This window comes from Spinacia oleracea, chromosome 5 (genome assembly GCF_020520425.1).
Source record: "Spinacia oleracea cultivar Varoflay chromosome 5, BTI_SOV_V1, whole genome shotgun sequence".
Taxonomy (NCBI): domain Eukaryota; kingdom Viridiplantae; phylum Streptophyta; class Magnoliopsida; order Caryophyllales; family Amaranthaceae; genus Spinacia; species Spinacia oleracea.
In genome coordinates, this window is record NC_079491.1 from 112,545,240 (window position 1) to 112,572,765 (window position 27,526).

Here is a 27,526-nt window from a genome sequence, read left to right on the forward strand (position 1 = left end):
AGGGTCCCAGCTCTTGGATCTATTGTCGACTGGAGGATCGGGTGTAGGATCGATTGGTGTGATGACTTGCTTTTCGACCAGGCGATCGAATGCCTCGCTGTAAGACATTCCGAGGTTTGTAAAGACCCTTTGTGGTCTTCCTTGAAAGTTGCGCTGATTGGTGTTGTTCTTGAAATTGTTTGGCTTTGGACCTTGAGGAGCCTCTAGGGCGTTGACCTCGTGGACCTTGTGTGTTGCTTCAGGTTTCTTACCCTTCCACTTTTCAGCTTGTAGGGCCGGGGTTGTTGGTGCTTTCATCAGGTCATTCTCTATATCGACCCCGATGTCATAGGTTCTCTTGAAGCTTTCCAAGCCTAGGTACTTCATGTGAGTATTGCATTTCGGAAGAAGTCCAGCAATGAAGATCTTGACCAATTCTCTCTCGGAGGGTCGGGTCACCATTTGGTATGCGATTTCTCTCCACCAGTTGAGGTAATTAGTGAAGCCTTCCTGAGGCCCCTGCCTGAGAACCTCTAGCTCCCTTAGAGTAGTTTGAAGATGAATGTTGGGCTGATACTGCTCCTTGAATGCTCGAGCAACTGCTTCCCATTTACATGTTTGATGTTCCTTGAGTAAGTAATACCATTTCTGGCAGACGGGTTCCAGAGACATAGGAAATACCACGGGGTATAGCTCGAGTGTAACAGCCCGCTCTCTCGAGCTGTTAATAAAGAACACTTAACCTTTAATGATCACAATTCACTTTTAACACGCAGCGGAAAAATAATAACCTTAACCTTAAACTCGATCCTGGACCTGTGGGTTATGGGCCCAAAAACAACCTTAAATAACTTCAATAAATAATCCTTAAAATAAATATAAACCTTTAATTCACATTCAAACTTACATACGATTTAGAAACTATTTCACACATGAATACAACCTTATATATAACACACAATTTACAAACCCTTAAATACAACCAAGCTTCATTTGACTTCCACCTGATCTTCCACACAACCTGCTTACAAAGAGAAGACAGAGAAAAATAAAAATTCCAAAATGAGTGGAAAACTCGTAACCTTTACTTCATCCCGTCAAAACGTTTTTATTTCAAACCATTTGTTCAAAGAGTTTTCAAAACATAACTTAACAATTGTTCGGAAATAGACTTTGGGATCTTTGAAAAACTTATAGCTGGCATTGATCATTCCCTTCACAAATCAGTGGCAAGGACAGACTTTGGATAAAAAGTAGCTTTAATATCACATAACAAACTTATTACGTATATTCGACCATTCTGGTCTTGCTTTAATTTCAAACACAACTTATCACTTATACTAGACCATTCCGGTCTTAGATTAATTTTTAGAATATTTCCTCCACCTGTACCTTGCCCACTTTTCAATATCCGTTCATAATCCAATGCCAGGAAATAAAATACACAGTACATTTTTAATTTACAATATCATTTCAAAATCTATTTCAATAGACAAATTCTTTCAGAACAATTTCACAATATCAATCAAATTAAACAACAATTCAATATAAATGCAATTCATGATATTCATGGCCATGGATATATGATCATATACAATAAAGAATAAATTTCAAACACACACGGGCACAAAGTAATTTTGCTGAACATAAAAGTTACCTCAGTATAGTAAGAAATTTCCTTAATATCTCCAAGAACGATGCACTTTAATCTCTAATAATAACCCTTAATCTTCATCACCAATTCCTAACTTGAGCTCCATAAACCACTCTCCAGAAATGATGACGAAAACAACAACCCGTAGCTAAGGCGATAACTATCACACAGAAAGTCAAGGGGGCATATCTCCTAGCTCACATATCCGAATTGAGTGATTTGTGAGGGTAAACGGATTATGTTTTTAAGGGCTACAACTTTCATGAAAGAACTACTGACAAAATCTGAACGCATGTGGTAGGAATTGCACGAAAAAGATCGAAGCAACAACAGATAAGAGGGGCAGAAGTTTGGTGATCTTTATTCGGGAATTTTGGTTCCAAAATGAGGGAGATGAAGATGAGGATTGGAGTTGTTTTTTTTTTTTTTATTAATTAGCTTGAAATGAAACTAAATAGGTAAGGAGTAACAAACATGATTGACATTTGGAAATAATAATCTCTTGTTACTTGCCACATAGTAAGATGGAGTGAGAAGTATTTGACAACAAGGATACAATACTTATCTATTTAACACATGGAAGGAATAAAATATTAAATGATAAATTTTTAAATCCTTGATAAATAAAACATGTTATTAAAGTAAGTTCATTTGGATAATAGTTGTTGGTAATGAAATTAAGTATAACATGAGTAACCCGTAATACAAGTAATAGTTCTAATTTGCAAGATTAAATCGAACTCGAATTAATTCTAATATGTTTAAGATTTTTATCCTCAAACAAATTGGAAAATCCCAGAACTGAATGTGTTTTAAAAATTTTGAAATTAATTTTTTCCTTTTAAGTCTAGTTTAATGAATAACAATGAAATTAAAATTCACTTGCACAGTTAATAAAATACAGATATAAAGCCATAATCCCAACTTAGTTTAAGGGGTGATGTCTTCTCTTATTTCGGATACCCAGAATGCCTTTGTGCCTGGCCGGCTCATGTCTGATGACTGTTTGTTAGCTCATAAGTTGATTACGTTTGTCAATAATTGCCGAAATAAGAGAAAATGTTATGCTGCGGTTAAGTTAGACATGAATAAGGCTTATGATAGAGTACTGTGGGATTTCTTATTCAAAGCTCTTGCGGAATTCGGGTTTCCCCTTATTGGATTCATATTATTCGTCAGTGTGTCTCAACGGTCTCGTACCAGGTCCTGGTAAATGGTGAGCCTACTTCTGCTTTTCAACCCCGTTGTGGTCTGCGTCAAGGGGACCCCCTTTCCCCTTATTTGTTTGTTCTATGCATGGAATTTTTCTCTGCCTTGTTGAGACGTGCGGAGCGTCATCAGTTGCTACGTGGAATTTCGGTTTCCAGGTCTGCACCGTCAGTTTCTCATCTTTTCTTTGCGGATGACTCCCTGCATGTTATTCCTTGAAGTTTCTCCTGTTGCGTGTGAACAGGTTTCGTTGATCTTGGATCAGTTCAGTCGTCTCTCGGGACAACTTGTGAATTTTCAAAAATCCTTTGTTAAGTTCAGTCCTAACACCCCGGATGATTATCGTGATTTTCTTTCCGTTGCTTTGCGGCTAGGGCAGCAATCTCACTTGGGGAAATACTTGGGGGTTCAGGTGGTTTTAGGCAGGTCGGAGTGCGGGGCGTTCTATGACCTGGTGGACACCATTTCCCCCCGAATTTCTACCTTCTCTTCTCTTCGCCTCTCTGCAGCGGCAAAGCTAGTTTTGATCAACTCCGTCCTTGTGGCCTCCATCTCTCATCTCCTATCAGTTTTTAAGATTCCACAGACCATCTGCGATATAATTGATCAGTTATGTCTTCGGTTTTGGTGGCGTTCCTCCGCTTCTTCCGCAGAGATGGCGTTCCGCCCGGCCTCTTTGTTGCATTCACCAAAAGGGATGTGGGGTTTGGGTATTCGACGGATAGGTTGTTTTAATCAAGTGCTGCTTGGAAGGCAGGCTTGGAGGCTCTTGCACCAGCCCCAACTGCTTTTATCTCGCCTTTATCACGCTAAGTATCCTCGGCTTTTGGAGGCCGGGGCAGTGCTTCCACCCCGCCCTTCCTGGGGGTGTCGGGGCATTATGGCGGGAGCTCAGGTCCTTTCTCAAGGACTAACATGGAAGGTGGGTTCCGGGTCTCGGATCCGCATCACTCTGGATTCGTGGGTCCCTGATGTTCAGGTTTCTTTTAAATCTTCTTTGCCTGGGACGGGTTTCCCGACTCTCGTTTCTGCTATAATTAATCAGCGTTCTTACGCGTGGGATGTTTCTGAAGTACGCCATCTGTTTGACGACGTCACGGCCAGTGCTATCTTGGCTCTAGAAAGGCCTCCTATTCCTATGGATGATTTTGTGTACTGGAAATTTACGCCAACGGGTTCTTTCTCGGTTAAGTCGGCTTATGCTTCTCTTGTGGATAAGAGTGTGCCCTCTTCCTGGAATTTGCCCGATATTCCTTTCCGTTGGTGGAAACAGTTTTGGGGTCTTCGTATTCTCCCAAAATTCAAGATTTTCGTTTGGAAACTACTTCACAATGCTCTGCCGGTGGCTGCCCTTCTTAGTGATCGTGGTCTTCCTGTGGATTCTCAGTGCTCCTTTTGTCATTCATCTCCAGAAACGGTGGCTCACTTATTTAGGGACTGTCCCTGTCTTACTACCTGGTGGGCTGCTCTCCCCAGGCGCACTCTTGGCGTGATGCCTTGTCAAACCATGTTTTCTTCATGGTGTGCTGGTATGATTTCAAAATGCACGGCGCCTGCGATGCCTCTCGATAGCCTTGGCCTTTTTTTGGTTGCGCTCTGGTCCTGTTGGGTGGTCCGGAATGATGTTCGTTTCCGTGCAATACCATATTCACAGTCGATCTTGTCTGGAGTTTTTGACTCCTGGTCTGCGAGGCTGAAGGATGTGGTGGGTTTTGGGTTACATCCAGGTTCTGATCGACCTGCTCCTGGGCCGGCGTTATCCACACCACTATTCTTCTCAGGTGGTATCTCAGGAGTCTCTCCACCTTTTCACGAAGTTCGCCTAGTGTTTGACCGTGCTTGGATATCGGATCATAATAAAGCAAGAGTGGCGTAGGTTTTCTCTGATGCCAGATCACTTTCCTCGTTGGGAGGTGGTGCTCAGGCCTGTATTGTGGATTCTGCTATTCATGCTGAATTAAAAGCCTTTGTCCTTGGTCTTCGGTCTGCCTTGCGAAAGGGGTTCTCTTCCCTGTTGATTTTTACAGATTCTTCTTTGGTGGTTTGACTTCTCCAGGGCCTGATCCCACCGCCTGTGTCTGTGTCTTGGTCCCTTGCGGAGGTTCGTCGTCTCCTGGCCTCACTTCATGATTTCTCTGTCTGCAAGGTGCCCCGGATCTTGGTTGACGAGGCCCACGTGCTAGCTGGTCGGGCCCGTCGTCGCCAGCTGCTCTCCTTCGCATTTTAATTTTTGTTTGTTATGATTCGTTTCCTTTGTTGTTTTTTGCCTGTTGTTGTTTGTCTCTTTGTTGTTAGTCCTTTATGTAAAAAATAAAAAAACTTAGTTTAAAATAAATTTAAGAGCAAGATAAAGACAATAATTATACTTAACAAAGAATTAAAAGCTGCTTAAGGAACTGGGCTATTACATCGAGTTCGACCCCCTTAATGGCCATTGTAGCTCTAAAGTTCTCGAGGGGATACTTAGGATTGTCGGTTGACTTGAACTTTGGAATGTCATTGGCGGAGAATTTTTCTGGCAGATTCGCCTTCCCCTTGAGGTTGTCTTCCATTGAGGTGTCAAAATAGTGCTCTTGATTGGTGACCTTATTGACCAGACTCTCGATTTTCTTGGTTAAGTCATCGGTGGGTGTGGCCTGCTCCACAATACCCAGTCGGTTGCTTATGCTCTCCACATTGGTGCTGAGGCTGGCGACAGCTGCTATGAGTTGGGTGAGTTGATCGGGGGCAGACAGTTGGACTGATTCTTGAGAGGGACTAGGAGTTTGATTTGCAGAAGGCGAACTGGCGGCTCGTTCGATGCCGGCTATGAGTGAGGCTAGGGCTGATGGAGTTCTTTTCAACCTCTCTCCTCTTCGGCGAACCCATAGGATCCTTGGACTCCTAGTTAGGACACACCACATGATTTAGAACTTTAGAACTTGAACTTCCAGACACATGATATGATATGCATGCAATGAATGAGACCTAGACTTGACTCTAAGTGCCACCCGAAGATTCAGGATTTTGGATTTTGTATTTGTATTCGGGATTTGGGACCCGTTGGAAATATTTGCGAGGAGCCTTCATTCTTTTGTGGAAGTTGACTCCTTGTACTAGAACTTGGAATATCGAAAACGAACATTTTGATCTATTGGAAATTGAACTATTTTAGGGGAATTTCAACACATTTTGGAAATTGGACTTGTGTTAGGAGATTGAATTTTGTATTATTTCAAGGGAATTTCAACCCGTTGGATTTCGAAGTATTTTAGGGGAGTTTCAACCCGGTTAAAAGGGAATTAATTTTGTTTTATTTCAAGAGAATTTCAACCCGTCAATATTTTAGGGGACTTTCAACCCATTGGATTTGGAATATTTCAAGGGAATTTCATCCCGGGACAAGAATGCGGAATTTGAATTTGTATTATTTCAAGGAATTTTCAACCCATTGGAAAATGTGACTTGTATTATTTCAGGGGATTTTCAACCCGTTGGTAGTATTGGAAAAGGGGTTTGTATTATTTCATGGGATTTTCAACCCGTTGGAAATGTTTTGAATTTTGTATTTGGAAGACAAGGATTTTTTTGTAGCTTGAAGATGAGTTTGAAGTTTGAATTTGATTCGAAGTTTGAATTTTGAAATGGAAAAGGTGCACTCTTGTATATAGAATATGTGGCCTTGAATTTGGAAAATCCGGCATTATGCCGCCATGGATTTGAGACATTGAATTTGGAACTTTGAAAGTCCGGCATCATGCCTCCGTGGACTTGGAATTTTGAAGTGTTTGAAAATGAGATTGAATGAGGAAAATTATGCCATCATGGATTTGGAATTGGAAGCTTCGAATATAGGACTTGAGATTTGAAAGGTTGGATTTTAGAACTTCGAACTTGAGGTTTGAAATATGGAATGGTAAAGTCGGCATTTCGACGGCATGGATTTGGAACTTGAAACTTTGAGTATAGGACTTGAAGTTCGAAAGATTGAACATGGAATTTGAGGTTTGAAAGATTGTGTTGAAAAATTGGCATTACGCCGGTCATGAGTTCGGAAATTTGAACTTGAGGTTTTGAGATTGGAATTGGCAACTCGAATTTGAGGTTGGAAGACTTGAATGTTTGAACTAGAAAATCCGGCATGACGCCGTTGGATTTGGGTTTTGAACTTGTCATTTGAAATTTTGACTAGAAAATCCGGCATTATGACGTCGTTGTATTTGAGTTTTGAACTTGAAAATAGAAGTTTTGACTAGAAAATCCGGCATTATGGCGCCGTTGTATTGAATCTTGACTTGAAACTTGAAACTCGGAATTTGAACTAGAAAATCCGGCTTTATGACGCCGTTGGATTGAATTTGAAATTTGAATTTTGGACTAGAAAATCCGGCATTATGATGCCGTTAGATTTGAACTTGAATTTTGAAACTCGATATTTGAAATGGAAAATCTGGCATTATGACGCCGTTGGATTGCTTTTTGAACTTGAAGTTTTGAAATTTGGAGTGGAAAATCCGGCATTATGACGCCGTTGGATTGAATTTTGAATTTGGCATTTGTGCGTGAGGGTTTTGAATCAAATGGAGTGGCACTCCTAAAAGACCTTAAATCGGCAATTTAGATGCATGAGGTTTGAATGATGCTCCTAGGGATTTGGTTTCCTAGTTGGAGGCTAATTGGTTTTGGCAAAGCTAGAACTCGAGGTTAGCCATTCACGCGTGCAAAGACGCCCACACAATGCACAAATAGCACGTTGTCACACTAACATAGATATGAATGCGACATGCAAAGTTCTCAACCTAAGGTCGGTCTAAGTTTTGTATGATGCAAGTGGTCGGCTTTGGGTGTCAAAAGGTACTTGACTAAGAGACGTATCCGGCGACAACTTGCACATCCGCCTAAGGGACGTGTGTGTGTCGGCAGACGGCCTCCACACTTGACATCGGGAATGTCAAGTAAATCCCAAGTTTCGGTAGGCACGGAAATGGTCACACACTTTGGTCGGGAACCGTATGGAGAGTCACCATTTCATTGCCCCCGGGGATAGCCCGAATGTATAACACATCCGTTTGGGCAAGGTAGAAATTCATTTTGCACAAATATGGTTTTCGAAAAATGCATGAAATGCCTAGAAATTGAAAATTGAAATCGTACTTGAATGTTGTATTTGAAAAGCTCGTTTTTCGGCATTCTTTCTCGAGGTTTGGGAGCGTCCTTCAAGATTCAAAAATAGACTAACTCCCAACACGAAAAGTTGAGCAAAAGTGGGCAACAGGCCACTGTGAGCCACTGTCCTGGATGTAGGCAGCGACGTTTGGCGCAGGTGGCTGCGCCTGGCGCCAGTGCTGGCATCCAGTACTTAAGCAGATCAGTGGCTTGCTGCTCGAAATCTGATCGCATTTTTCGAAATTGAAATTAGAAAGTCCCCAGCAGAGTCGCCAGAATTATAGGGGCTTTTTTTTGTATGCTCGAATTGCTCTTTCCCTACAATGGGCGGTTTTTAGAAACCTTTGTATTTTTGGATCTTGAAGGAGTCGCCACCAAACATTGTTTAGGGTCTCGTTTGGAAAGACTGCAAATGACTCTATTAGGATAAGGCTTTGAATCTTCGAAACAGATGGGTGAGATCTGGGCACGGGAACGAGGTGCTTATTCCGCGAGCTTTAGAAATTATTCAAGTACGTGGCACAATATTTTCGAAAATACCCTAGTTTAGAGTATGTGGGTTTGAATTTAGGACAAATAGAATTTCTACTTTGTATGGTGGTCACTTTTCTTTAAAGTTAATTTAAGGGAACCTAAGATTGGTTTGTCCAAGAAATTATCTTTGTTAAGCGTGATGTATTCTTGCATTTTGTTGTATTTAGCATGTGCGGTGATGAAAGCAATAAAGCAAATAAAGCAACATCACAATAGTAAATAAGTGCGGAATTAGTAAATACAAGACCCCCTAGAAATGGACTAGGGATTAGGTCCACATTGCCTAGAAGGACTAGGTAAGTAAAATTGCATAATATATTGAAAGTGCGGAATTGAAATGCGTTATTGAAAGTGCGGAATTGAAAGTGCGGAATTGAAAGGTGCGGAATTGAAATTGCGGAATTGAAAGGTTCATAATTGAAATTGCAATATTGAAATTTGAACTTGGGCACATGAGATCCGAACGCCAAACGGCTACTTAAAAATAAGTGCGATCGACACGAATTCAAAGCCAAAAATCTCAACTTGGGAGAAGTTGTTCATCCCAAAGTATCCTAGATTTTGCATATAGAACTTGAACTTGAAAGTTTGAATCTTGAAATATTGAACTTGAACTTGAATTTGAAGTATTGAAGTTAAGAGACTTGAATCTCAAAGATCGGGCCTTATATTATTGAAAAGGTTAGATCTTTGATGTGCTCTCACTTTGAAAGGATCCTAGTTTAGGGAATTAGTCATGAGCAACCCTAAACATTGTTGGATCTTGAAGTTTGAAACTTGAACTTGTATATTGAAAAATGGTGTCTTGAATCTCAAAATACTAAACCTTTAAAAGTTAGAAAGGCATCATCTTTGATTACTCCATATTTGAAAATGATTCTAGTTCAAAGAGGTGATTACAAGCAACTTTGAACATCCTTGAATCTTGAATCTTGAAAGTTTGCATTTTTGTATTTTGAAAAGATGTATGATTGTTGCAAGTGACATTTTTAAGAGTAAAAATGCCAACTTACTAATCATTTGGAAACATAAAATAAAAACAACATTGAATAGATTAAGGTTGGGATTTGGAATTACCTAGTTAAGTTTAGGCAAGATTTCCGATTAGAACTCCCAATTGCTTAAAGCTTGAAGATTGTATGGTGTTTTCTGGAGGATATTGTATTGATTTTTGTATTGAATTTTGAGGTGCAATTTTTGTATTACGACGTTATGTGTCCATTTTGCCTCCCTAAAATACTCATAATTAGGGGTATTTATAGGGGGATTTGCTGCTAAACGCCAGCCATAGCCAGCGCAGCACGCAGCTGGCAGCGCTGGGCTCTGGTGACGTGGCGTGGATGCTGCCAAAACAAGGACGCGAGCTCCGTCCTTGCTTTGTCTTGTATTGGTGTACCTTCGTACTATTTGTACGAAGTTTGTCACGTAGTTTTTGCTTGGGGATTAAGACTTGATTTTGCGTCTAAAAACAAGCCGTTTCGGGTTTTTGAATTTCGGTTTTACGGGACGAGGCCGGCTTGCTCGGTTTTGTGGGTCGGCCCCCGAATTTGACTTGCCTTATATGATTTTGAGTGGAAAAGGCCTTGTAAAACCAATGGGATTGCCCATTGGTTGAGATTGTACTTTGATTTTGAAATTGGTTTTGGAATTTGTATTTTGTACCGAGTTCCGGAATGGAAACGGCCTCGGGGATTGGATTTTGGCTCTTTGATTTTGGACATGTCTTTAGCAATTGGAATTTCCGCACGGAGTTGCTCCAACTACCTAACAAGGATAATGGTATCGTCATCATCCCAATGGGGAGACACAAATTAGGTGTCCACAGTCTCCACTTTCAATATATTAATATTTCCCTTTTTCGTGTGGTCCTCACACTTACTCATATCATCTTTTTAGTATAATAAATAATCCACTCACTACCCCACTTTCATGTTATTTTAATAAATTAAACTCATTCTCCTATAATTACGTGGCGGTCAAAGTGTAACGCTTTTTAAAATACGGAGAGAGTATAATTTTTTGCCTTTATAATTAACTCCATTGTTATAGATTGTTCAAGTTCTTTCTTTAATCTCTTCGTGATCAACCCATGAATATTCTTGCAAATTATATTTTGATACATGCATCTCTATTATATAAGCCAGCTCCTGAGGTTATTTTTGTAAAATGACTTTTCGTGTCCCCCGTTAAATTTACTAAAATACCCTCTTGCCTTTCACTTGAAACCCTTCACGTAAAACACAAACCTCCGCAGCTTCACTCTCACCAACTTTCTCTCTCCTCCCTTCAGATCTCGAATCTTCACTCAAAGTTTCTCCTCCCTTCTCCTGCGACGGCAACCGCAACCATGGCGGAATACCATATTGGGTTGAGCAGCTGATCTCAATTTCGCGGACAATATTTGTCTCAATTTCGCCGCCATCACACCCATGGCGGAAAACACCGACAATAGGGCAGCTGTTCTCAAGTTACCTCCATTTCTGCCTCTAAATTTTCTCGTCGCCGGCGAACTTGAGAACAGCTGCCCTATTGTCGGTGTTTTCCGCCATGGGTGTGATGGCGGCGAAATTGAGAACCATATTGTCCGCGAAATTGAGATCAGCTGCTCAACCCAATATGGTATTCCGCCATGGTTGCGGTTGCCGTCGCAGGAGAAGATGACAGAGAAGGGAGGAGAAACTTTGAGTGAAGATTCGAGATCTGAAGGGAGGAGAGAGAAAGTTGGTGAGAGTGAAGCTGCGGAGGTTTGTGTTTTACGTGAAGGGTTTCAAGTGAAAGGCAAGAGGGTATTTTAGTAAATTTAATGGGGGACACGAAAAGTCATTTTACAAAAATAACCTCAGGAGCTGCCTTATATAATAGAGACGAGAAAATTTAGAGGCAGAAATGGAGGTAATTTGGGGATGAGTGCGGTGTGTGCAACGCAAACTTTTGACGTGGTGAATCACCTATATGTTTGATTTGCCATCAAGATCTGAATTTGAATTCTGGTGTAAATTTTGTATCACCTATATGTTTCTCTCCCCCCTTCTCTTCCTCTTTGATTTTGCATCAATTTTGTTGTTTCTTTGGATTAATTGAAAGCGTATTTATAACTAGGTTTTGCTTTTGATTAGGTTTTAGAAATCTGATTTGGGTTCCTAATAAGTTCTGCCTACAAGTCTCAATTTAAACCTGATTTGGATTTCGCAATTGATTATTTGGACAATGTGTGGTTGAATATTAATTTTTTGGTGATTGAATTTGATTGGTGGTTTTGTTAGGCGAATGCGTTAGTGGAAGGTGTGACGCAAAAGATCCTGCGTCAGATCGATGAACTGGTGATTTGACGGCTGATGGAGTTCCTATTGATTAGTGTTTTGAGAGCACACTTGCAGAACCTCAGCAGACAATGTAAGTTTAAGACAGACACCTAGCTTCTTCAATTCAATTCAATTTTTGTTAGAACTTATCTGTGTTTTTTAGGGATTTACACATTTGAATGGGCTGTAAGTTTGAAGACTGCCAAATGCTACTACAATTTAATGTATTTCCTGATTTTGTTCGAACAGAAAGCTGAAGCCTTTTATTTTTTTTCTTTCTTTCTTTGTAGCACATGGCAAACCAGTTGATGCACTGCCAAATGCTACTACAATTAACTGTTCTCTATTGCTTTATGATTACTGCAGTCAGTAAAAATGGTGTCCTGATTCTTCTCTTTGTATGCAACTTTTTAATTTTCTCATTTGTCTGTCTTCGACTGAAATTCAGTAAAATACCTTTTTAAATTTCTCTACTTGCGTATACTAGCTGTCATTTACCCTTACATTATTTATTTAATTTTCAATTTGATTTCAATTTTTTGATTGATTAATTCAAGTAAAAGGGGATATGATAATGGTCTAATTGCGTGATCCTTTCAAAAATTCATCTGATTCTATGGTTTGCATTTGAGTTTTGTTTTTGAAAATAATGAGTGTTTTTTTGGAGTTTGATTTACGTTTTTGACTTCTTATTGTGGATTCTTTTGTGTGAAGATGGTGGTGGGTGCAAAGCGGAGAGGTGAAGAGTTGGAGGATGACTCTCATGCAAGTCGTAAGCATATTAAGACAAGGGATCTCCAATCAGTTTATCAATCTGAAGGTAGAATGTCTGGTTGCCTTCGAAAGCTTTGAAATTTTGGTGTTGTTTTGATGTAGCTTAGTTTTAGATGATCTGGACTGCTTTTAGGTTGGTGGTGTTTATTTTAGCATTGTTACTTAATGAAATTCTTATCTGCATTATCATGTCAACTGTTCATAACTTCGAGTGTATTTATTAAGATATGATGGACATCTTTTCTGCATTATCAAATAAGGTTATTGGATACGAATATCCAAATAAGATGTCCAACAATCAGAATGCTCATGTATTTATTATTGGATACGATGGACATCTTATCTGCTGAAATGAGTTCTGCTGCTAACTTTGCAACAGGAGATTACACTACAGCAGCGGGAAAGATAGTTGAGGATCACTCGGATTTTGTCATTGGTTTCATTTCGGTTAATCCAGCATCTTGAAAATGTGGACCCGTCAATCCAGCCCTTATTCATGCTACACTTGGAGTTCAAATGGTAAACTGGTGGTGATTCACTTGGCCAGCAACACAACACTCCATATTCTGTATGTTTCTTTCTTATTACTCCTTTTTTTCTGTATACAGGCTTCAAAGCAGCTGATGTATTAAAAATTTAGTTACGGTCTGAATTGTTAAGGAGATTATTAGCTTATAAAACAAAATTAGTACTTCCAAATTCGTAATGGGAAAGGTTAATAGTGTACTGCCTTATGATTCGTAATGGGCGCATTTGAAATTGTGATAAGACAAAAAAAAAAGAATCAGTAATTGAACTATTTTACCAGGTAACAACCAGCAGAGTAGCTGCAAATTAAGCGAATTAGATTACTCAGATTACCGAGTATTGTCCAATTTTCAAGAATATCACCGAGTTTTCAGGTACTACTTCAAATACGGAGTTATTAATAAGGTGTATAGTAAGAACTAGATCAAAAATGATTATTAAAACTTTTTATAAAGTAATCTCCTTTTTAAAAAAGATTAATTTTAATAAAGAAATTACTTTTTAAATACAATACGAGCTGATTACATGTCTCTTATGCTAAAAGAAATTACTTTTTAAATACAATATGAGTTGATTACAACTATATATTTAGTCTATAATGAGAATGTGAGAGTTACCATTGGATGGTATTCATCACAGTAACTGCGTATGACTAAGCTAAGAAATATAGCATGGGGGGGGGGGGGAATAGAGAAATATTGGTAAATGTGTCCTTACAGAAATTAATTATTAAGAAGGTTGTCATGGTCTAAGAACTTGAAGGGAAAAAAAAAAGATTGGAAGCTTAGAATAACATTACAGATCATATCCACTTACCAAAAATATACATATAACTACCAAATTATAGTTTGTGACTTGAAGATTTGAGGACATGGACTTCCCTTCATCTAAGGTTGAGCAAATAATAAGCTTCCAGTAAGCAATTACATTGTTCAGAGCAACTTATTACGTTGGCATTTTTTGTGCATGGTTGATAGTTACGTTTTACGTACACTAATCAATTTTGCATATAGTCAAACTTGATTATTTGTTGCTCAGCTAAGTCATATCTATCATTCTCCTAAGTTACCAAGGTCTTTTCTTTGTGCTCTCTAATACATGTGTTATCTGCAGTGAGAACGAGATTGGAGGGTCCTGGACTGACTGCTGCTCAGAAGATGTGGTACTGCATTGCTACAGTAGGGGGTCAGTATATCTGGACGCGGTTGCAGTCTTTTTCTGCTTTCCGTAGATGGGGAGACTCTGAGCAAGTATTCGTTCTTTTCTACCACATATGAATTTGTTAGTTGTTGCTCATTTAACTTCTATCTGATATGCTTTATGGATAAATGATTGTTTTTCTTTATTTTGAATCATTCTTTCTTTCCAGAGGACATTGGGACAACAGGCATGGCTTTTGTTGCACCATGTAGAAGGATTCTATAAGGTTGCATCATTTAGCAACCTGCTTTTATTTCTCTTAACTGGAAAGTAAGTTTTGAGCTTCTATATCTACCGTACAACACCGTATAGCTCTCAGATGTGTGCTGATTAAAATGAAGCAAACAATTGTTTTAGTTGGAAGATCATGTGAGAAATATTTCTGTTTTACTTTTGGGTTATAGATGTCCACATACTATAATTTGTCCACTTTGTAAAGTGTGGTCTGAGTCATATTTTATGACCATGGTACTAGAGAGAACTATATACTATGTAATTTGTATGATCAATCTTACTAAAATGGCGTATTATGTTATTTATGACAAGGACAACTGTTTTGAATTATGGAGTACTTTGTACGGAGTATATGGTTATGAACGATGATTGTAAACTTTGTACGTTATTATTGTCTTCGGTGAGGTGTTGGTGTATATGCAATGTAAATTGTAAATGATAGTTTGGTTAGCTACTTTTTGCAAAGGTGGTTAATTAATGAAATTGTGAGATGAAAGTGTTAATAATTACTTTGCACAACAGTTAATTTTACGTGATGACAGTTGAATTGGAGAGAGGAGAATTGCATTTCTTTGATAAATTTGTTTTTCGAAAAATTATTTTTTACCACCTATAAAATTCAAAAAATTATTTTTATCACTTAAAAAACACTTTTATTTGTCCATCATGCATTCGAAACTCGGGTTGTAAATGGACTAGAAAATGTCCAAAGTTCATTTGAGGTTATTAGATGCAAGAACAAAATTTGACGTTTCAATTTAAAATCCCTAATATTTGTAAAATTCCGCACGCATGTGCATAAAATACTAGTAGTACATGTGTCAATTCGGACAAACAAAACGGGTTCGGGTCAGGTTGATCGGTTCGTGTTGAAACGGGTTAATTACGCTATCGGGTCGGATCGGGTCGGGTTGAAAAATTAACACTTCGATTCGGATTGGGGTTGGTTGACACAGGTTCATATCGGAAGGGGTTTATAATGGATCGGGTTCATATCGGATTGGGTTCATATCGAGTCGGGTTCATGTCGGTTCGGGTCATATTGGGTCAGGTTGTAAACGGGTTTAGTCGGGTTCTATCATGTCGGATACATCTTGGGTCGAATTCATATCGGGTCGGGTTAGATCGGGTTGGATTATAGGGGTTCGGGTCAGGTCGGTTCAGATTGGAGCATGTCGGGTTGTAAGCGGGTTTAGCTAGGGTACAGGTTCATATCATATTGGGTCGGGTTCATCTCGAGTCAGGTTCAGGTCTGGTCATGTAGATTTGGATACAAATTATAAACAATATCGAATTAGTAAAATCACTAATTTCAATAGGTTTATATTATAATATGGATGTTTTAATTAAGAGACAGCGACGGTAACTAAATTTTAAAAGTATAAAATTTTAAGACTAGTAGAGTTAGTGAGTATATAGTATACGACTTAGTTTATCATAGATAACGATGAACTAATAACTAATAGAATTTATCACTTCGTATTTGTAGACACCTACTTTTGTGCCCATTCCTGAAAGGGGAGGTTCGATGATGAGAACATAAATCTCCACTTGGTAACGCATCTCCTATAAAATAACGAATCTCAAATCACCCTTTCATTTCAGCCAAAACTGCTATTTATAGAAACCTGCTAAAAATGGTAACTGCCGTAAGAAGTAGTTGTTAAAAGTGGCAAAGTCATAAAAGATAGAAATCTGTCAGAATTAGGTGTTGCACTCCAACATAAGTCCTAAAAGAGATAGAATTGGCAAAAGGAATTCTATTCCTGTTATAATTCGAAAATAAGAGTTACGTATTAATTAAATTGCTAACGAACCTAGAGTTCGTAACGGGCCCAGACGTATTCCGTCATAAGTTGATACGCACTAAGAAACTCGGATAAGTCTCAAAAGCTCCGTGATTAAGCGTCCAAATCTGACAAAAGGCTCGGCTCAGACCCTATGTTCAACGCTTGGGTCTGGGCGCCGAAATCTTCGGCGCCCAGCCCTGGGCGCTGAAAATACCTGGGGCCGTGTCGTCTCCGAATTCTCTTTGGATTCTTATTCTAAAGATCTATCTTTCCACAAACTCCTTCCCTATAAATACAGCCTCAAAACCGACTTGAACAGGACACACAATTCATAATCTGAGTATTGACTCCAACCCTAAGCCTAAGCCTCACGCTGCGAAATTGATCTCGTGTTCTGTCGCAATCGACCCAAAAGTCGAACAGAACGTATCATGTCCCTTGTAGCTGATGAATTAAGCCTAAATACTGGAACACTGCTCAGAAACCCGAGATTCGTTAAATAAAAGGAGAAATAGCAAAGCCAAGTGGTTAATTTTCTGAGAACCGTGACGCACCTCTCAAGGGTGCGTCGTAATATAATGTGTCCCTTCGCATGATTTAATCGCTTTCATCACCCTTTTATAAAATTGTCAAACTATTAATTTGATTGATCTATCAAGCCTAATAAAGATAATACCTTGGACAATTGAACTATCATGCTAGGTACCTTAAATCAATCTAAATAAGATGATCACGATCGATTTAGTGTTATGTGTTGCATACTGCTAAAATCAATTCAGAATAGTTTAATAGTTTAACGCATGTCCCTTCAATTATTTATGCTGAGCTAGTAAGGATAACCTGTCTCTGGAGTTATCGATGAGCACTCCTCTCGGTAGTTACAGTCCCCCGAACTCTCAATCTCTGCCCTGCGGGTGTACGTTGAGCGATCCCCACACCAGGGATCACAAGGGAACCTATGGCCGTCGTGGTCGAACATAATTGCACTCCCTTTATGTCACGATAACCGGGTTTTGTCAGTTTTTCTCATTGTCGTTAAAAACTGAATGGAGACTCCTATATTACTAGTCGATTGGGTGTAAACTCACAGGAAATCTAGCTACACTTGATCTGACAACGTCACGCCCACGAGGGACAAGGTCATGCATTAGCCTCGTGCTTTTTCGACCCCCTCACAGTGGCGACTCCGCTTGGGAACGTTAATGAAATACTCGTGCTCGTAGGTAATCAAAATAGCCGAAGGGTGAAACGATCCTACCCCGCGTTTATTTCCTTATCAAGTTGGGACGACCTGAAAATCAGCATATTAATGTGAACGGACAGAACCGCATAACGAATCTCGGCTCCCTTGGCATGTTTCATCTCGGGAGTTGGGACTAAGGATACCCATCTCCAACCCGGGGGTGCATACGCTTCGAATGTTGTCCACTCGACACTTTTCGCTAGTAGTACACCCGTCCCAAACCCAATCGCTCACCCACTAAGGTCCCTCTCATTGGTGCATGCCCCCTTGGCTTACATCGTGATTGACCTCTTGGGACGAAATTCGTCTGTTGAATGCACTACCTCGACCGGGGCATGTGTTTGATCTACGATAGAAGCGGTACCAAGCCGACGCAAATATTACCCATAGAAGCTGTTGTGGGCAAAATTACCATGCCTTCGTGTACCAATGAGGATGCGACACATGGCACGTATTACGCCCCCTAAGCAGAAACCATACGAAGACTAGACCACAGCATGGGTATCAATCTACGTATCTACAATGTATATGTATTTGTATTTAAGAATGTATAAATGTATGTAATGTACCTATACCTGAAAAGGGGCCTAAGTAGTAGGTATTCCAAGTGGTATGAATAAGCACAATAGGCCCAAAAAGCCCACCATTGCCAAAAGGGGCCAGGGAATTGTAAGGAGAAAGGACACATGTCCTCCTCCCATACCCTAGCCAATCATGTAAAGGGAATATTAGGTCATTCCCACAAAAACCTAGTACTATAAATAGTCCCACTTCCCTAGAAAAAGGGGTCACAATCAATACATTCAAGAGCAATTGCTGCTCTGCCTTCTCTCTACTTTCTCTCTCTATAAAAATACAATCTTGTGAAATCCTTAGAAGTTACCGGAAAACCTCCTAGGTATCTCACCGGAAAAACCCCACAACATTTGGCGCCGTCTGTGGGGAGGTACGGTAACATGGAAGATCAACGACAGGACAACGATACTGGGCGGCCTACGCGAGTAGAGCGGCCACCCCTCGAAAGAGAAATGCCGACTGAACATCATAAGCCGGCCACGAGAATCACTGGAGATGCCGCGCGTATATTTGCGGCCGGGCACACCCCTCGTTACGCTGCCGAGGTAGAGGTGCTCACCGAGGAGGACGACCAGGCCAATCGCACCCCTCCTGGAGGACACCTGGATCCTCGGGCGGATACAGTAATAGAGGAGAACCCTGATATGCCTGTCTCTGTGGGTGCTCTTCGGGCTATTTTGGCTGAGTTCCAAGCTGATATGGGAAAGACAGTTAATGCTGAGGTACAGAAGAGTATGCTGATCTACACCACTGCTGTGGCTGCAAATCATGAGGGGCCGGCAAGCAATAGGCCAACACTTTCTTTGCGCCCCCCAAACGTCTGGACCAGGCAGACAGGCGAGGACATGAGGAGGCAGCCGCCAGCAAGTCAGCCCAATCAGGCAATGTCTTACCTACCACGCCGACTGCCACGACGGCTGATTGGAGAAACGTCCCGAGGACGTGAGCAGCCACGCGCAGAGCAATTGCCTGACTCTGAGTCTGAACTTTCTGACACTGGGTCAACCCCCGTCATGCCGGATAGACCTCTCCCTCATCTAACTTATATGCATCTGAGCCAGGCGCGCCCAGGGGTCACCCGTCCAACCCGTCAAACTCGCGGACGCGAGTGTTCCCAGCGGGTACCCTACTCAAGGCGTCAAGATCCTGTGTATCACATTCAGGAGGGGGTGTCCAACATGGCCCTAGGACACACCACCCCTTTTGCAGACTCCATCATGAGAGCCCCGAGGGAACCCAAAGTCAAGCCGCCCAACATTGATGCTTACGATGGGACCACAAATCCAGACATGCACCTCTTGGTTTACCGGCATCACATGTATGTCCAAGGAACAACTGACTCAACCTGGTGTAAGTATTTTCCGGGCACACTCAAAGGAGTAGCATCTAAGTGGTTCGAGAGACTTCCAGCCGGAACTATTCGCTCTTTTTCGGAGCTCGTGCTTGAATCGGCTGCAACATGATTCCTCAAAGATTGAGAAAATCCACTATCCCATTATAGGCTTCGGAGGTAGTATCATCCACCCAGTCGGCATAATTGCCCTTCCTCTGAGGATGGGAAATAAAAAGGAATCTCGACAAATGGACGTCCGTTTTCTCATAGTGAAAGACCTGACGGCATATAACATCATCTTGGGGCGTCCCACCTTGAATAGGGCAAAGGCTGTCATTGTGACTCATCTGATGCTTCTTAAGTTCATTTGTGACGATGGGAGTGTCAGCACTATACATGGGGACTAACAACAAGGTAGAGATTGCTACCTAACCACCTTGAGTCCAGAAGCATGGGGGACGGGTGAAGAGAAAGGGACATCGAGAAACAAACGAAAATGTGGCGACACACAACCCAAGATAGTCAAAAAACATTAACTGTCTCAGCAGGGCACATGGAAGAGAGACGCCTAGAGCGTGTTGGGGCTCATTTCAATGTGGTATAAAACACAGATAAACCTGACAGAGTAGTGCCCATCGGGATTTCTCCTGACGACCCGCTGGCGGCAGAGTTGGTCCACCTTTTGAGAGAATTTGAAGATATCTTTGCTTTCACAGTGGACGAAATGCCGGGTATTGATCCTGCTGTGGCCGTCCATAAGCTGAATGTGGACCCAAACTTCAAACCGGTTCGTCAGAAGAAAAGGAACCATGGGGAAGATAGAAATCAGGCGGCAGCCGCGGAAATACAAAAGTTGATGGAGGCAGGGTTCGTCAGGCCTAGTCAGTACCCCGACTGGGTTGCTAACGTGGTCCTCGTCAAAAAACCTAATGGTACCTGGAGAATGTGTGTTGACTACACCAACCTCAATAAGGCATGTCCCAAGGACAGTTTCCCATTGCCCAAGATTGACCGGCTCGTCGACTCTACAGCAGGGCATGCTATGATGAGCTTTATGGATGCATACTCAGGGTTTCATCAGATTCCGTTGTGGCCTGACGACCAGGAAAAAACGTCATTTGTTACTGAACAAGGCCTTTACTGCTACAAAGTGATGCCGTTTGGGTTAAAGAATGCACCGGCCACCTTTCAGCGTCTTATTAACACTGTGTTCATTAAGCAGCTCGGCAGAAATATTGAAGCTTATATTGATGATATGATCGTAAAAAGTAAGCTGAGGGCGCCGCACATAACTGATCTCAGGGAGACATTTGAGACTATTCGAGCTTACAACATGAGGTTGAATCCTAAGAAGTGTGTGTTCTGGGTGACGGCAGGCAAATTCTTAGGTTTCTTGATTGATGAAAGAGGAAAATGAAGGAAATAATGCCCTTGGTCCAAGTATGCATTCTATGTTAAGTCTAATAAATGGGGTTCAGTATTAATTAACAAGTTAATAATTCAGTGAGATCAAGTGAGTTGAATGCCTAGCTAGAGGCCGCTTCAGTTCAAGTGGAATTAATGATATTAATCCACAGCTTACTCTTGACTGAACCCGTAGGGTCACACAAATAGTACGTAAACGGATCAAGTATTTAATGGCATTAAATACTCCATCTATGGATATTCGGAATCGACGGATCTTGGTTTCAGTGGGAGCTGAGATCGTCACAGGCAAGAAATGAATACTCCGGAAACGATGATATTGCCGGAAACGGAAATATGGATCGTATCGGAAATATAAATATTATCCAAGTCGTAGATGTTGCCGGAAACGGAAACATGGTAGGTATCGGAAAATATTATCGGAAAAGGAAATATTGCCGGAATCGGAAATATTGCCGGAAACGGAAATATTGTCAGAATCGGAAATATTATCGGAATCGGAAAATAATTCCGGAAACGGAAATATTAAATATTTATTCGAAACGGAAATTAATTCCGGAATCGGAAATATTAAATGTTGTTCGTATCGGAAATGAATTCCGGAATCGGGAATTTAATCGGAAGCGTATCGTACGAATTAGCATCGGACGAGGCCCGCTAGACGAAGGCCCAGCACGAAGCCAGGCCATCGCCCAGCGAGCCGCACGCTGCAACGCACGCCTCGACCAGGCCCAGCGCAAGGCCAGGCCCAGCCAAGGGCGCGCGCGCACGCAGCACCGCACATGGGCTGTGCGCTTGTCGTGGGCCGCAAGGCGTGCGCGGGTGCACGGCTTGTACGATGCGTGTGCGGGAAATCCTAATTCTATTAGGATTCGTGCGAAGATTAAAATCCTAATCTTATTAGATTTGCTTTGTTATTTAGAGTCCTAATAAAGTTCTAATTAACAAATCCACATCCTAGTAGGATTACAATTCCTTTTCCATACCTCTATAAATAAGGGCCTAGGGTCATTATTTATATACAAGTTTTCAAGTATTCAAAGCTAGGATTTTTAAGCAGAAAAATCAGCCATAACTCTTGCCCATTTAGCCGAAAATAAGTAGTACCTTAAGGGCGATTCTAGTTGGTCAATCTTAAGGCGGATCCGGACGTGCTGTGGACTATCTACGGAGGGACGACACTTGGAGTCCTAAAGACTTGTTCTTGTTCGGTTCGGGCGCAGCTAGGGAAGGCACGCAACAAAGAGTATGCATCTAAACTATGCTAAATGATTATGTGTAAATAATATGCTTTCCTCGCTTTATGGTTTTTTCCGCATGATTTATGAATTGTCATATGTATCATAACCTAACAGTGGTATCAGAGCCTCTTATTATTTTCATAATCTAAATTGCATGAACATGGTTAAATATTACAAATTTGCAAGAATTAAAAGGGGTGATTAATTTTCGTAATTGTTAATTAATTGCAAATTGCGTTTATTTAATTATACGTACGCAGGTTTTCGTCAGTTTCTTCGTTACTCATCCAAATCGAGTGATTTTTGTGTCAATTTCGCATGTAAAAGGCATTCAAATTCGAAGCCTAACTATGACTTTTCGGAGGTTTTAGTTTTTCGAATGCAAAATTTCGTAAATTTAAGATGTTAAATTAAATATTTGCGATTCTTGTTGATAAATCTTGAATTTTTGATTGACCCACTGTATATGTTTAACAAGTTTGAATGCCTAGCCTTGTTAATTATGCAATCTAATTTGTAATTATGATTAATTTGTTGAAAATTGGAATAATTTAGAATTAATTTGATTTTCATAATTAGTTATAATTTAATTAGATACCTATGATTAAAAACCACCATAAAAATTGTAAATTTATGTTAAATTTTAAATTTTTATGACCTAGACTTGAATCCATGTTAATCGGAAATCAATTGAATAATAAATTTTCGATTTTTCGCCATAAAATTATGAAATTAATATTATTTATTAATTTGTCATTAATTTTGAATATAAATTTTAAAATTTTATGCGATTCGCTCATATAACTTGCATGAACGCTACGTGTTACCCTTAAGCAATGGACGCTACGTGTTACCCTTAAGGGGTGTTGTATAGTGCGGGCATGTGACGACGAGCAAGGGAGCTCGTCGCCCATGCGGCACGAAAGCAATGAGCAAGGCCATGGTGCACGAGCACAAGGCAGCAGCCCTGCCTTGTGTCGTGGGCTGTGTGCAATGGGCGAATTGGCGAGGGCGAGAGCAAGGCACGAGCAGTCGCGTGTGGGCAGCAAGCGAGCTGCGCCACAGCGTGCACTGCCTCGCGCAAGCGTGCGGAGCCTCGCGCGCAGCGAGCGCAAGCTCGCGTGCCACGATTGCTACGCCCAGCATCGATCGCTCGCGCGCAGCGAGCGCTGTTGTGCGTGCAACGAGCGCTGCGCCCAGCGATGGCGTGCGAGTGCTTATTGCGACATGCGACGAGCGCTGTGCCCAGCGATGGCGTGCGAGTGCTTGTTGTGCGTGCGACGAGCGCTGTGCCCAGCGATGGCGTGCGAGTGCTTGTTGCGACGTGCGACGAGCGCTGCGCCCAGCGATGGCAAGCAGCTCGCTATTGTGCGTGCGACGAGCGCTGCGCCCAGCGATGGGCTGCGGCAGCATGCTCGTGCGTCGAACGCTGGCGCGCGCAGCGAGCACCAGCTCGCGTGATGCCTTGCGATGGTGAGCAGCAGCGATGCGACGCAGCGCATGGGCTGCGCGCACATGGCCAGCGATGGCTGTGTGCGTGTGGCCCAAGGGCGTGCGATGCGTGGGATTGTTACGTTGCGATTAAATCGTTTTGAAATTTTAATTTGAAATTTTCAGTTTACGTAATTTTAATTAATTTTAAAATTAATAATTTAAATTATTTTCTTGGATTTTAATTTTGAATATTGTAATTATAATAAATTTTATTTATTCTAATTATTTTACTAAAATTAAAATCATGAATTAATTTAAATACGACTGAAATTAAATTAAACTTTTTGGATTCAATTTTAAATTTATATGAGCTTTAAATTTTAATTAAATTTGTATGTTTCCGGTTAGACTAGAAATACATTTTTATGTTTAAAATTAGTAAAGCATATGAATTTATTGGTTTAAGTGGGAGCCCTTTTTAGTCATAAACTCTTGATTAGGTCTACAATCCTTTAAGGTTAAAACAACTTGATTAGAATTAATAAGGACTGAATAATTGGTAGATTATTGGTGCCCTTGATTAATTGCTGCAAATGTTTATGTGATGCATAATGTGTTTTACTAACCAGCTATGTGGGCCATTCATGATAATGAATGGGTGAATGGTATATATTGTATATGTATTGTTTTGCAGGTTATGAAGTGACTAGTATGGCCCAAATAGGATAGAAAATATGGTCTGCGTACCATTAATTTGAATGTAATTGGTCTAAAGTACCAAAATTGTTTTTCAATTCAAATATGGTCTACGTACCATCAAATAGTTGTAATTAGTTTAATTATAGGTTATCCTATTTGAAGAAAATGGTGCCTCCCACGGAGATTTTCGAGACGGACTTTGAAGTTGAAGCTTCAAGATGAAGTCGGGCCATACTAGATCACATTTATCTTATGCATGCTTTAAGTTATTTATTGCTTTAAATATGTCTTAATTATGCATGAGATTGTGGCTTGATTATGTTGCATGATTAAGGATTTTAGTTCACTTAAAATCTAACCAACATAGTAAGAGCCTTAAGTTCCAAACTTAAAAATTGAGTTAAAAGGTGCCATGCCAAAATATACACTTGCTTGGATATCCTTTACATCAATCTAATAATAGTTTTCGCTCAGCGAGGTGTTACTTATTGGTCCTAAAGGGGCAAGGTACACAAATAATTGTGAGTACATGTTAGTTTTGGTGAAACTCAACGATATAAGTAAGGAGTCCTTTTATGTCGTGGCAAAATCGATAGGTTTACCTAATAAGTTCTTAGACGTACCTATCAACCAAGAGTAGTTTATAGACTATTAGCAAAAGGCTTTTTCTTACCTAAGATGTTTTAGGATTAAGTCGACAAACTGTGCTTAGTTCTTCAATGATTTTAGGGTCTTGGAATCATTTTATTCACACCTGCCGGAACACATAACTTGAATAAAATGCTTAATGGACATTGAATTATGCATGTATGGTAGAATTTAAGTTTATTAAGAGAAACTGTGAATGGTTATTTATTTGTTTATTCTTTTCAATTGTAGTTTTAAATATGGCAAACAACAATCAAAACATCATCATAGGTCCTGAGCTTATGGTGAAGCTGAACCTGGCAAATTTTCTTGAATGGGAAGCTAAGCTAGTTGAAATAGTCAAACTCAATGGACTTGAGTATGTACTGTCACATCCCATGCCAAGCTACTATGCCAGAGACATGACCCCTGAGAGATTTTACGCCTGGGATGCGGATCTCAAAAAGGTTATGAGTCTCATGCTGAACAATATCCCTGATGATTGGGCTAAAGGTTTGTAGCCTATGAACCTTTTACGCTCATCAAGAATCTGAGGGATATCTGTCGTGGAAGCACGGAGGACAGGGACCTGAACGTCCATGAGTTGATTGAATAAATGTCTGGTCTAAAGGTTAGTTCTCCCAACAGGTGTTATAGGATGGAAGTCCAAGAAACACATGTTCAGCTCCTTCGCACTAAACAGAGGGTAGGCGTCCCACTGAGGTTCCATGTGGATCTTATGCGTTCATACTTTGATCGCCTAAGTCTACTAGGAACACCAATAAGCGAAAGGATGACAGTCTCTATCTTGCTCAATTCACTACACAGTGGGTTTGGTCGCTTCAAGCAACTATACCTAAGTGAACCAAGAGAAGAAACAGTTGCAGAATTTGTTCACCTTGTCAGAAAGGATGAAATAATACTGGACTGTGAAGCCAAAGATTTACTCAAGGCTAGAAGGAGAACGTTCAAGAAAAGTGGAAAGTCCAAGGGCGATGCTAAATCACAGCAGGACAAGTCCACATTAAGCTGTCTTTATTGTGATGGAATAGGCCATTACAAAAGAGAATGTCCAAAGCTAAAGGAAGATCAGAAGAACGGAACAGTCGTTCCATCTTCAGGTATTTTCGTTATAGACTGTATACTTGCTAATTCAACTTCTTGGGTATTAGATACAGGTTGTGGCTCACACTTATGTTCCAATCCACAGGGACTAAGAAGAAGTAGAAAGTTAAGCAAGGGTGAAGTCGACCTACGAGTGGGAAATGGAGCACGGATTGCTGCATTAGCTGTAGGAACTTATTATTTGTCGTTGCCCTCCGGGCTAGTTTTGGAACTGGAAGAATGTTTCCATGTTCCAAGTCTTACTAAAAACATCATTTCAGTTTCTTGCTTAGATGCTAAGGGATTTTCCTTTTTAATAAAAGACAATAGTTGTTCGTTTTATTTTAAAGAGATGTTTTATGGATCTGCTAGATTAGTCAATGGACTTTATTTATTAGATCACGACAAACAAGTATATAACATAAATACCAAAAAGGCCAAAAAGGATGATTCAGATCTCACCTATCTGTGGCATTGTCGATTAGGCCATATAAACTTGAAACGCTTAGAAAGACTTCAAAAGGAAGGAATTCTAGAACCATTTGACTTAGAGGATTATGGTAAATGCGAATCATGTTTACTTGGCAAAATGACAAAGCAACCTTTCTCTAAAGTTGGAGAAAGAGCAAATGAACTATTGGGTTTAATCCATACAGATGTATGTGGACCAATGAGTACAAATGCTAGAGGTGGTTTCAGCTACTTTATCACTTTCACTGATGACTTCAGTAGATATGGTTATGTCTACCTAATAAAGCATAAGTCTGAATCCTTTGACAAATTCAAGGAATTTCAGAGTGAAGTAGAGAATCAATTAGGCAAGAAGATTAAGGCACTGCGGTCTGATAGAGGCGATGAATATCTGAGCTATGAATTTGATGACCATCTGAAAGAATGTGGAATTCTATCAGAATTGACTCCTCCTGGAACACCACAATGGAACGGTGTGTCGGAACAGAGGAACAGAACCTTGCTAGACATGGTCAGGTCAATGATGGGTCAGGCCAAACTTCCATTAGAATTTTGGGGACATGCACTAAATACAGCTGCACTCACTATAAATAGAGCTCCGTCTAAAGCTGTCGAAAAGACTCCATATGAATTATGGTTTGGAAAGCCTCCAAATGTGTCTTTTCTTAAGATTTGGGGATGTGAAGTATACGTCAAACGATTAATTTCAGACAAACTTCATCCAAAATCTGACAAATGTATCCTTGTGGGCTATCCAAAGGAAACAAAGGGGTATTACTTCTACAATACATCTGAGAACAAGGTGTTTGTTGCTCGAGATGGTGTCTTTTTGGAGAAAGATCACATTTCCAAAATGACAAGTGGGAGAAAAGTACACCTCGAAGAAATTCGAGTCGAACAACAAACTCTAGAGAATGCTCAAGATGACATTCAGGATGAAACTCAGAGATCTTTAGAAGAATCTGGTGAGAATCATGGTCAATCTAGAAATGTTACCCCGCGTAGATCGCAAAGATATAGATCT